Consider the following 11922-nt stretch of genomic DNA (forward strand, 5'->3'; position numbering starts at 1 on the left):
CTTAATTTAATGCAGGTCCAGGTACAAGAAATGTCAATTACAAGTTCACAGAAAAGTTCCCACAAACTAAGAAGCAAATTCTCACAATTTAGCAGCTGGAATCAGCCTGAACTAACTAACAGGAAACCCTGACTGGACGTTCTTACAAAACAGCAGAATGATCTTTTCCCACTTGGTCTTCAAATCAACATTTTCATGTTATTTACCTGTTTATTCATTTTGTAAACATTTTTATTTATTTGTTTCAATTTTTACTAAGTCAAGAAAACATTAAAATACTGGGCTGTGACTTGGCAAACAACACCACCTGTGAATTACATTTCTCAGAATAGATGTGATGTTGTTCGTCTCAGTATCCTCAGCTCTTTCACTCTGTCCAGCCTAAAAGATGGCTCTACTCTCTCTAATAACATCGGGAATGTCCCCTGCTGACTTCAAACCTAAACAAAGATCCCTCGGGCTTATGGCCAATTTCCCACAGAGCCACCAAACCACAGCACATTGGAAATTAGCTTTGCGCCTTACTAGTCTGCTTCTATCCGCCTGAATCCATTACCTGATGAAATCTGCACTAGGCGTTGGTAATAAAACACAGAGCCAACCATAAAAAAAAGATTGGCTTGTATAAAAATCATCTGTGAACACTTCAAATTGCCATGTGGTGCGAAAACATCTTCACAGCCACACAGTCAGATTGTCTTCTAACAGCCACCGGGAGATTTCAAACAATCCTCTAGTTTTCTGGTCAAGTTCCCAAATGTTGCTCACAGCCAAAAACCTCAGTCGGTGTCCACTCCGCCTCTCTAGAGAAACTAAATGTCTCATCACTTAGAGGGTGAGTGGCTGCCAGCTGCCCTCTATCACAGCCCTGTGTAATAACAGACTGAGAAAGCCAACAGCAAATTTGCACCAAATTTGCCACTGAGGCAACTGACTCCAGTCCTCTAAAGAGCAACTTGTTCCCAGGGGCCAAATTCTGCTCAACCAGCTCCCTGAAACACCCACCAATTCTACTGCACGTGTCACCCAACACCCAACAAACCCCGTCTGAGGATCAATGGATTTTAGAGCGTCTGTCTGGAGCTGGCTCTTTATGCATCTGTCTGCTCTTTGCACAAAAAAAATGCAAATACAATCTCTGAGCAGAATTACATGATGTTAAAACCACAGCACTGCACAGGACTGGATCAAACACTAGGCGGACAGTCATGCAACCATCTCTTTTAGATCTGCAATAACTGATTTTGGTCTGAGGTGCAGCAGAGAGAAACTGTAAAGCCAACACTGACAGTGATTGTTCTACTCTGCTGTTTAGGTCTGATGCTAAAGAGCAGAAGCACAAACTACATCCCCCAAAGTGGATCAACAAACTGTTCAAACAAAAACTGAACATTAGCACCAACAATCAAATGAACTAGACCTAAAAACATAAAAACCAAAACAATGAGCTGAAAGAGTCTAAAATCTGAATCTAAATTTATACAAGTATTTTCACTGGAAGCAAACTGACACTCACCATGTACGTATATTTATATGACCAACAGATGAAGAGTCTATTTAGAGTAAAAACTAGGAAACAATAACCAGGCTCAGCTGTTATTTATGTCTGATCTGTGCAGAGTATTAGCTCCTGGAGTGACTGATTTCCACAGCTTCCTCCCACCAACGCACGCTACTCAGACATGCACTGAACGTGCAGCACATCACAACCAGCCAACACAACCATGAAACGGATATTTAAAATCACTGAAGCACTCGCACTGATCCTCCCAGGAAGAATTTGGTCCAGTTCCTCTGCGAAGCTGAACGAGGGTGAGTCCAACATGCAGCCATCGACTCGTGTGTTTTCATAACGTGCAGCCGAGCAGGAGACTGAAGGCAGAGACAGAAGGAAATCGGTTGTTTACCTCGCAAAACAGAGCCGAGGCTCAGGGAGCACTGCAGATCCTGGTCCCACAGAGACTCCCGGTCCAGGCCTCCTCCCACCCCATCCCTGTGCTCCTCTGCTGATCCACACCAGCTCACCCCCGCCCCTGGGACCAGGGAGGGAAGCTCTGTTTTTAAATCCTCACTGTGAAATAAGAGAAGGGATCGATTCTCCCCCTCCCCACACCCCCTCCTCTTCCTCTCTTCTCTCCTGCTCCCCACCGCCGCCGTCTCCACCTCCTCAGGACCGAGGAGGCTCTGTTACCATGGAGACGCATGAGGCTGAAGCCTGATTGGTGGGGTTTGTTGTGATGCGGCCCACCAGATTGATTACCTTTTCAGTGCACATCATTCTCCAACACGGAGCCAGAATCAGCTGTTTAGCGCCCGCCCCTCGTCACGTACGTTCTGGACACGGCAGGAATTCACAGCTAAAGTCCCAACGCAGCTTTAGCTCCTTGTGTTTTATTAGAAACGACCTGTGACCTCAGCACATTGCAAATTCAGAAAGACATGCAAACACAAACACAAACACAACGTGTCAGTCCATCTCAGTCTATTCTCAGCACTAAGAGCTTTTAATAAACTCAGACGAGCAGCAAACGGGTGTAACATGAAGACAAAACAAAGAGTCAGCACTGATTCATCTGTTGACTCAATCACAGAAAACAGAATTTCCAAAACACTAAATATTCAATTTACTTTCATTTGAACACATTTTGCTTTAAAAATTACTAAAAGCAGTAAAACATATAAATCAACTGTACAGCGTATAATGACGATACTTGTCGATTTGTTTCTTTTGCAGCTGTAAAAACATTTCAGATCATCTTCGTGTTTTACTGCGAGTCCAGAAGTTAAAAGATTCAAATTGCAATGAAAAGTTGTAAACACAGCTGTAAGTGATTAAAGTGTATAAGACTCAGATTCAACATGATGACTGACACAAACTGTCCTGCCCGTCTCACCAAAGTCGACACTTTCTACCTGTTTTCATTCCAGACTGTCTCCGTGATGCCACAGGAGAACCTGCGTGACATTAATCCACATTTACTTACAGATGCTGCACGTCTTTATGCTAAGCTAAGCTAACTGTCTCCTGCTAGACGAGACTCTCAACAAATAAATAAATGAGCTTATTTCCCAAACTGTCAAAGGACTCCTTCTGCAAACAGCCTGATGTAAGTGTGAAATAACCTTGTGGGAATTTGTTTGTCTCTCTGACTTTAACACACGAGGAACAATCTGGAGCCTTTTCTCTCAATGAGGCCTGACGTGCAGGGAGCGAACGCTGTGTGCGTGAAATAAACTCTATGACTCACATGTCTACGCTTTCTAAAGGTCTTTTAATTACACCCAGCCGACGCGTCTCAGTGGGGTTGGGGTTAAAAATATCCCACCTGCAGTCGGGCAGGTTCTATAGGGGATTGTAAAGCTGCTGTCTCATTTCACACACTGCCAGAATTCAGAGTTTGAGAGAACACAGGACACAAAAGGCAAACTCCCAGCTGGGTTTAATTCACTGCCATCCCAGAGACCAGGGAGCGAGGCCGCGAATGAGAATGAGTGGTGAGATCTGTTCGGCAGCAGCAGCAGCCCCGGTGGCACATCACTCTCCTCAGCCTGTCCTTCTATCCATCATCCTCCCAGTAAGATCACTGGTTTATGAGCCCTCCGCCCAGCACACGCACAAACACTTTACCTGAGCAGCAGCAGAGCACGTGCTAACAGAATCAACCCCTGCTGCTGTTGTGCTTGTTAATTTGCCAACCTGTCAAACACATCTCTCCTCACCAGACGCTCCTGCTCCGTGTCCTGCACTTATCAGGCAGACGCCTGGAACCAGCTCCTGTGATGCTACAGACGCCGTGTGTCGGGACGCCACCCCGGCCTGTATTTACATTTCACTTCACGACCCCAGACTCTCAGAGGAATCTCAGCTGCACTGAGGGAAACCAAAGTAAACACATTTACCAACCGAACAACCTGCAAATACTCAATTACTTGTGAGAAAAAAGCAGAAGTTGAAGTAAAATTTAAGAAGAGAAATTTGTGGCATCATTAACATTTGGACTGGAACAACTTCCCAAACTCACTCAGATCTCACACTTTGCTGCTTATTCAGGCTCAACAAGTAACACAGTTTTATTACACCAGGTGTTTCACTAAATCTAGTTTATTAAAGAACAAATGATTTATCTGCTGACCCTTTATTGGGCCCAGACCCCCAGGTTGGGAACCAGCGGACTAAACTAACTGCATATAAATGAGTCAGAAGCAGCTCCAACAGTAAAGTGCTGCTGAAGCTTTGATGAATTAAGAGTCTAATAATAATGTCACACAGAATAATACATCACTGGATCACGTTACTGCAGAATAAGTACTTTTACTGCTGGTAATTATGAGGTACATGGGTACGTTGAGCCCTTACAGGGCTGTTTGCTGCAGCGGAGTATTTTTCCACTGCTGTTCTGACACTTTAATATAAATAGAGGATGTGAAGACCTTTCCCCTCTCACTGCTGAGCAGATGGAAAATGTCTGATTTTCAAATCTACAGAAACAGAACGAGAGGGTGTCACTGACCGGCGGTCCGTGTCCGCTCTTCCTCTTCGTCCTGTGAATGAGAAACAGTCCAGATGAGTCTCAGTGAGCAGCTGACGTCCTGCTAATGTTTTTTTAACGAGCCGTGCACAGAGCAGGAACCAACGCACGGCTCTGAGAAAGAGCATGTGGTCAAACATGCCCCACTCATGTCCCATTAAGAACCTCAGAAGTCACGATTTAAAACCACGTCTCCCAGAGAAAAGCAGCGAATGACTGTCGTAGAGGACAAAAGCAGAAACTAGAGAACAATGTGTCCGGACAACTGAGCCTTACTTCAAACCTGATTTGTGTGTGTGAAATTAGCTGAACGTCTCCTTCCCCTGAGGGGGCGAACACACATGTCCAGCCACAGCTGATGTGGTCATGTGACAAAAGATCCTCACATAAAAAAAACAGGTGTGAGCGGCAGACGAGAGCGAACGCAGCCCTGATGTGACGGCTGGGTGAACAGACAGGAGAGGGTATTTTTAGCTCGGTGCGGGGCACAGTGCGATGGTGCTGGTGGTGGGGGGTTAACTGCGATGCTTCTCAAATTGCTCTGCTTTCCTGGGTTCTGGTAAATGACGGTGATGCATCAGTGCCGGAGCAGGGAGGGGAACTAATCATCCCTGTCTGAGACGGAGGCTGCTGCACTTAACATCCAGTGTTTGAGATTCATTGTCTTTAAAGCTACTTTAACAGAGATGCATGAAAAATACTACTATGTGTCAGACACTGGACGCCCAGTTACTATACTTCTGAGTACTACTACTTTGATACTTTAAGTACAATTTGCTGAATATTTTTAGACGCTTTTACTTGAGAGACATTTTGAATGCAGTACTTCTGCTCGTAGAGGAGTATGAAGTCACGTCTACTTCACTCATCTAGAATATGAAGGACGATACTCGGTGGTCGGGGAAAGCGATGAGGTGACATGAGGCTGCAGAGACGATGGTTTGGATTTAAATGTGAGTCAGTGCACACAAACACCTGCACCTGTGTACCTGTGTACCTGTACCTGTGTACCTGTGTACCTGTGTACCTGTGTACCTGTGTACCTGTACCTGTGTACCTGTGTACCTGTGTACCTGTACCTGTGTACCTGTGTACCTGTACCTGTGTACCTGTGTACCTGTACCTGTGCACCTGCACCTGCACCTGCACCTGCACCTGCACCTGCACCTGCACCTGCACCTGCACCTGCACCTGCACCTGCACCTGTACCTGAACCTGTACCTGTACCTGCACCTGGCCTTGGAACGGCTGCTGCTAATGAGACAAAAGAAACACCAGGACAACAGAGGACGATGCTGTTGTGAACTGAGCCGAGAGATTTGAAGGCCCCACAGATAAAGTGGGGCAACTTCCACTCCTCACCCCAAAAACCATTACGGACCGGCCCAGCTCCAGGCCTGTGGGCCGGCTAATATACAGCTGACCATGGATGACACAGAGCGCGCTCTCAGGAGCCAGACTGCAGCGACCACACCAGGTCATTGCAACCCTTTCATTTGTCACAGAGATTAAGCATCTACTAAGGCTACAGGTCCATCTCCTAATTACTCTCATTCATAAAGTCTGACGTCAGCGAGTCAGTGTGTGTGTGTGCAGGGGAAACTGAATCTCACACACACACACACTCAAACGTCACATTACAAAACACTGTCAGTCGCTCTGACGTTTGCTCCGTCACTTCGACACAGACGTCATGATTTATGATGCAGCTCTCCATGTTCGCCACATGAACCTGATCCTGAACCTGATATCAAGACTCTGAAAAAGCTGGAGATTAAATTTCAATTTCAAGACAAACTTTAAATGTTGAATGATAAGAATCAGAAATACTTTATTAATCACTTAGGAAATTTAAATGTTAAGTTTTTAGATTCTGGCTTCTACTGTAAATCAGACGTTACTGAAAATGTTTATTTCAAAGCCTGAACAACCAATAATTCTCATCAATAATTCTCATCAATAATTCTTCTTTATTCCCAATAACAAACCTCAGACCAGCCAGGAACAAACACGTGAGTCTGATCTGTGAGGACACAGAGATTACTGTTCACTAACACTGCTGCACCTCATCCATACCAGCGTGTGTGACTGAACATTTGACGAGGACACAACGTCAGGCTGGACCCGAACAAAGTCCCCGGGTCTTATTTAGACTAAGTGCTGCAGTTTGTGCTGCTGTTCACATGTACCGCGTCACACAGAAACCCGTTTGTGTCTTTCTCGGTTCAGCCTCAGTGATGGAAACGATCACGTGAGTGAAACAGCAGCTCTGAAACACAAACTGAACAGGAAGGAGGATCAGACTCTGGTTTAGTTACTGCAGGTAATAAACTGACGACTGGGGGGAATTTAGTTTATTCTGGTTTCTCTCATGTCAAGGGCTTTTTTATGTATATATATATTTTTAATTCACTTGTCAAGTTTGAATTTGCAAACACACACACACACACACACACACACACACACTCTGCTGTTTGTGAGCTGACGGTCTGGTTGTTGTGATCCAGCTGCTGCAGCTGTATTCCCTGTATTAAATTCCATCTGTTTTGCTGCTGATTTGTGAGGAACAACGTTTGCCTGCATTAGAATTACTGGTTATTTTCCACCACCAGTCTGCATTAGGCCGAGGATGTAGAGGAGAGAGCGACAGACAGACCGTGAGCTGGTCGATTTGCGGTGCAGGCGGGGGCGGCGAGACGGTGCAGACAGACAAGTGTCGCTCGTTCCCATCCAGTCTCCAGCAGCCCTGACGGCAAAGCCATGATCAGTGGGCTGGAATCCCTCTGCTTTCGCTGCTAAAAATAGATTTCACACACTGTGATGACGTGGCTTCTCGTGACAAGACCCCCACAGCCCTCCTCTCTCATCCAAACCCCCCCTGTTGTTATCGGCATGCAAAGCCTGGCCCGGCTGCATGCCCCCGCTGCTCAAACCCTGCCTGCGTTTTCTCTGGAGAGCTGATGGAAATGTTGCACGGCCCATGGAAGGAGGGGAGAGGTGATAAAAATATACATTTGGAGAAGTGAGATAAAAGAAAAGAGAAGGAGGGACGTAAAGAGGGTGAGAGAGGGAGCAAGTGAAGGAGTGGGTGGCAATCAATACCATGACTCATTCTTTCTGCAGTGGCTACTTCCTAACAGCATTCATTAAAGCAAACCTAATCATTTTGGCCCCATAATCAGATCCTGTGAGCTCCATCTTCTTTCACTCCCCCCACACACATTAAACTCATGCACAATGAACATGAAATGGGAGGAAACATGGCCCCTACATCATCCAAATGGCCCTGACGGTGCCAGTGATACATCAGCTGCTGGAGCTGATGAAACCCTTAGATAACCATCAGCTAACCAAGACACAACCAAGACACAACCATCAGGTAGCCAAGACACAACCATCAGATAACCAAGACACAACCAAGACACAACCATCAGGTAGCCAAGACACAACCAGCAGATAGCCAAGACACAACCAGCAGATAGCCAAGACACAACCAAGACACAACCATCAGGTAGCCAAGACACAACCAGCAGATAGCCAAGACACAACCAGCAGATAGCCAAGACACAACCAGCAGATAGCCAAGACACAACCAGCAGATAACCAAGACACAACCATCAGGTAGCCAAGACACAACCATCAGGTAGCCAAGACACAACCAGCAGATAACCAAGACACAACCAAGACACAACCATCAGATAACCAAGACACAACCAGCAGATAGCCAAGACACAACCAGCAGATAGCCAAGACACAACCATCAGATAACCAAGACACAACCAAGACACAACCATCAGGTAGCCAAGACACAACCAGCAGATAACCAAGACACAACCAAGACACAACCAAGACACAACCAAGACACAACCATCAGATAACCAAGACACAACCAGCAGATAGCCAAGACACAACCAGCAGATAGCCAAGACACAACCAGCAGATAACCAAGACACAACCAGCAGATAACCAAGACACAACCATCAGGTAGCCAAGACACAACCATCAGGTAGCCAAGACACAACCAGCAGATAGCCAAGACACAACCAAGACACAACCATCAGATAACCAAGACACAACCAGCAGATAGCCAAGACACAACCAGCAGATAGCCAAGACACAACCAGCAGATAGCCAAGACACAACCAGCAGATAGCCAAGACACAACCAGCAGATAGCCAAGACACAACCAGCAGATAACCAAGACACAACCAGCAGATAACCAAGACACAACCATCAGGTAGCCAAGACACAACCATCAGGTAGCCAAGACACAACCAGCAGATAGCCAAGACACAACCAAGACACAACCATCAGATAGCCAAGACACAACCAGCAGATAGCCAAGACACAACCAGCAGATAGCCAAGACACAACCAGCAGATAGCCAAGACACAACCAGCAGATAGCCAAGACACAACCAGCAGATAGCCAAGACACAACCAGCAGATAGCCAAGACACAACCAGCAGATAGCCAAGACACAACCAGCAGATAGCCAAGACACAACCAGCAGATAACCAAGACACAACCAGCAGATAACCAAGACACAACCAGCAGATAGCCAAGACACAACCAGCAGATAGCCAAGACACAACCAGCAGATAGCCAAGACACAACCAGCAGATAGCCAAGACACAACCAGCAGATAGCCAAGACACAACCAGCAGATAGCCAAGACACAACCAGCAGATAGCCAAGACACAACCAGCAGATAACCAAGACACAACCAGCAGATAACCAAGACATAACCGCTGAGGCCTAATGTCATCAGTATGTGGGTTTCTATCTTGCTGTTGTGATGCATTTTGCAAACAGAGGCCGTGACTGAGCAGAATCTGGTGTCAGGCTGTAAATCAACACTGATACACCTGTGTGAATATTTCCTCTGGAGCAGCTGCCGTGAAGCTGACGCTGGTAGTTTCTGCTGAAATATCTCAAACACTGGTGGATTAATGGATTACACAGAACCAGAACAGCAGGTGCTGCTCACATTTATGAAGCTGGAACCAGAATCTCAGTGACACTGGGTCTTTCTGGTCCTCCTAGATTAAAATCCCTCTCTCACTGTCCTGCACAGAAACCATCTGATCATTTAAAGCTCTGTGGGGACACTCAGGTTTAAAAGGTTCTGGCTCCACTGCAGCATCTGAAATATATTAAAGTCTAAGTGAGCATCACATGAACAGCAGCTCCTTCACTGGTTTCACCTTCAGTGTCTAAGAATAGCTCCTGCTCTGCAGGTGTCTGCCCTTTTAGCAGGACATGCAGAACATCTGTGGCAAGGACAGGTGAGGTTCTACACAGTGTTTAAGTCCAGTCCATTTAGTGCATCGCAGGAGGAGGAAGAGAGAAAAAAGAGCAGCATGGACACAAAAACAGCAAACCAAAAAAAAGAAAAACACCAGGTGCAGTTTTATCTCTGGGACTGAATAAAGAAGAATAAAGATGATCTGCAGGATTCAGACAGACAATCTGATTTATTTCACTGTAAATGAAGCATCTTTGGGCTTTAGATGCCAGTTCTGGACAAACATCTGACACGTGATGTGGCTTTGGCCACTGGGAACCTGTGATACCTGCTGACACTGCTTTTTTATTTACAGACCAAACGGTTAATAAGCAGATTAACTGACCGTGAAAATAAACATTAGTTGGAGCAAAATATCACCATCCTGTCTCACCTGGGACACAATCATTTAGGGTCTTTCAGGTCCAAAGATTAAAACCGTGCTGACTTTGGTTTAGTGTCTGTCCTAGTCTGTGGTCGCTTGATTTCACAGCACTGCACAACATTTGCCCAGAAATATTCCATGATGTGGTTTAATGAGTGTTTGTGCGGAGCAAGAACATGCATCAATCAAGTTACGCAACAAATGAAAACATGCACCAGCAAAGACACAAGTGAGGTCAAAGGTCCTGTGGACCCACGTCTTTGGGTGAAGTGACATATTTGTAGTTTAAAGGTCATAGAGCTCAGGTAAAAGAGACCAAACTACCATAAACAAATGATCCCAAAGACACAAGGGATCTGCTGGAGCCTATCCCAGCTCCCTTTGGGTGAAAGCGTGAAAGCCAGGGGTCCACCCTGGACAGGTCACCAGTCCATCACAGGGCCTTACTTCAACTACATACAGGAAATCACCACAAAAGAGGAAAACAGGTCACAAAGACTCACAAAATGAATCCAAAGAGACAAAACCACAATGACAACACACTAAATAACCACAAACATGACTGCATCTGTCTGGGGGTCCGATGTAGGAGGGCGGGGGCCCTTTAACCTGTCTCCTCATAATCCATGACCTGCCCTATGTGTGTTTCATCCTGTGAGGTCGATGCAGCCTGTTATTTTACTGCATGGTGCTGAAATATGAGACAGCTCAGAAACAAACGGTTATTCTCCTCACACCCTCCTGAGGTGGATCAGAACCAGACTGTTTGTTCTGGAGAAGCCACAGTGATGGAAACACCTGGACACGGCGGGGATGCAGAACATCTGCACCGTGTCAGCGACTCACCTGCAGCTCTCAGTTCATCTGCAGTCCCGGGGTGTTTCTGCACAGCTGGGGCGCAGGGAAGGCTGGTTCTCCTGCGAAGGGACCGTGCTGTCTCGTCCTCTCTTCCCCGCACAGGGCGCCCATTCCTCGGTGCGCTCGGCTCTTCAATCCCGCTGTCGTGCACGGAGGTCACCGCTGCACCGCCATCTCTGGCACGCTGCTGTCCGGTCCAGTCCGGGGTTTATCTTCGGTGTGTTGCACCCAGGTTAACAGTTACATCAGAAGGCAGGTCGTTCTCTGCAGCACCCATAGGAGAACGGCGCCCCCCTGCGGTGCACAGGTTAAAGACTGATTATGAAATTCCTCAGGTACTCAGTAGCAACACGACATTGTGGAGAGGCCTCGGTTCAAATAAAAGTCCTTCCAATGAGAAACATCAGCCCCGGGGCTCCCAGGGGCCCTAAACAAGCGCTTCTGTTATCCCTGACACGCAAAACAAACACAACTGCTGCTGAGGAGCCTCCACATAACATGACGCTGCCACCTGAGTCCAGGGTGTGTGTCAGCAGACCAGAAGATCTTTGCCTCCTGATCCTTTAAACGCTGTGACAAAGTCCAAGCAGCTGCTGAAACCATGAGGTTCGGATTGATGGAGCCGCCGGGATGCTCGCTCTTCCTGCAGGTTCTGTCTCTGCAGGAAAAGTAGAGTTCAGCTCTTTGATTGGCTGAATTTTAATCATGTGATTGCAGGTGCACTAGTAGGCGTGTCAGGAGTCCTCCCAGAATGCACTGGGGTAATAAAGTGATGCCTTCACTTACATTTTAAATCTGTAAAATTCTAATGTCAGATTATTAGAACTGAACATCCAAATTATCAAAATTGGCTTTTTCACTGTG

At 46.5% G+C, this 11922-nt stretch overlaps 1 protein-coding gene across 5 annotated transcripts in view; it reads right to left on the reverse strand.

Moving 5' to 3' along the window:
- pitpnm2 (phosphatidylinositol transfer protein, membrane-associated 2) overlaps positions 1–11285 on the reverse strand; it is a 34883-nt gene extending 23598 nt beyond the window's left edge. For 2 of the 5 annotated variants that reach the window (XM_026298163.1, XM_026298167.1), the window contains exon 1: positions 11047–11285. The gene's annotated coding sequence lies outside the window, so the exon portion shown is untranslated. Of the gene's footprint in view, positions 1–1516; positions 1650–1907; positions 1977–11046 lie in introns of those variants that run through there. The other 3 variants (XM_026298164.1, XM_026298166.1, XM_026298165.1) reach the window with 3 other exon arrangements.
- Positions 11286–11922: the final 637 nt, after the last annotated feature.

This window comes from Mastacembelus armatus, chromosome 12 (genome assembly GCF_900324485.2).
Source record: "Mastacembelus armatus chromosome 12, fMasArm1.2, whole genome shotgun sequence".
In the NCBI taxonomy this organism is placed as follows: Eukaryota; Metazoa; Chordata; class Actinopteri; order Synbranchiformes; family Mastacembelidae; genus Mastacembelus; species Mastacembelus armatus.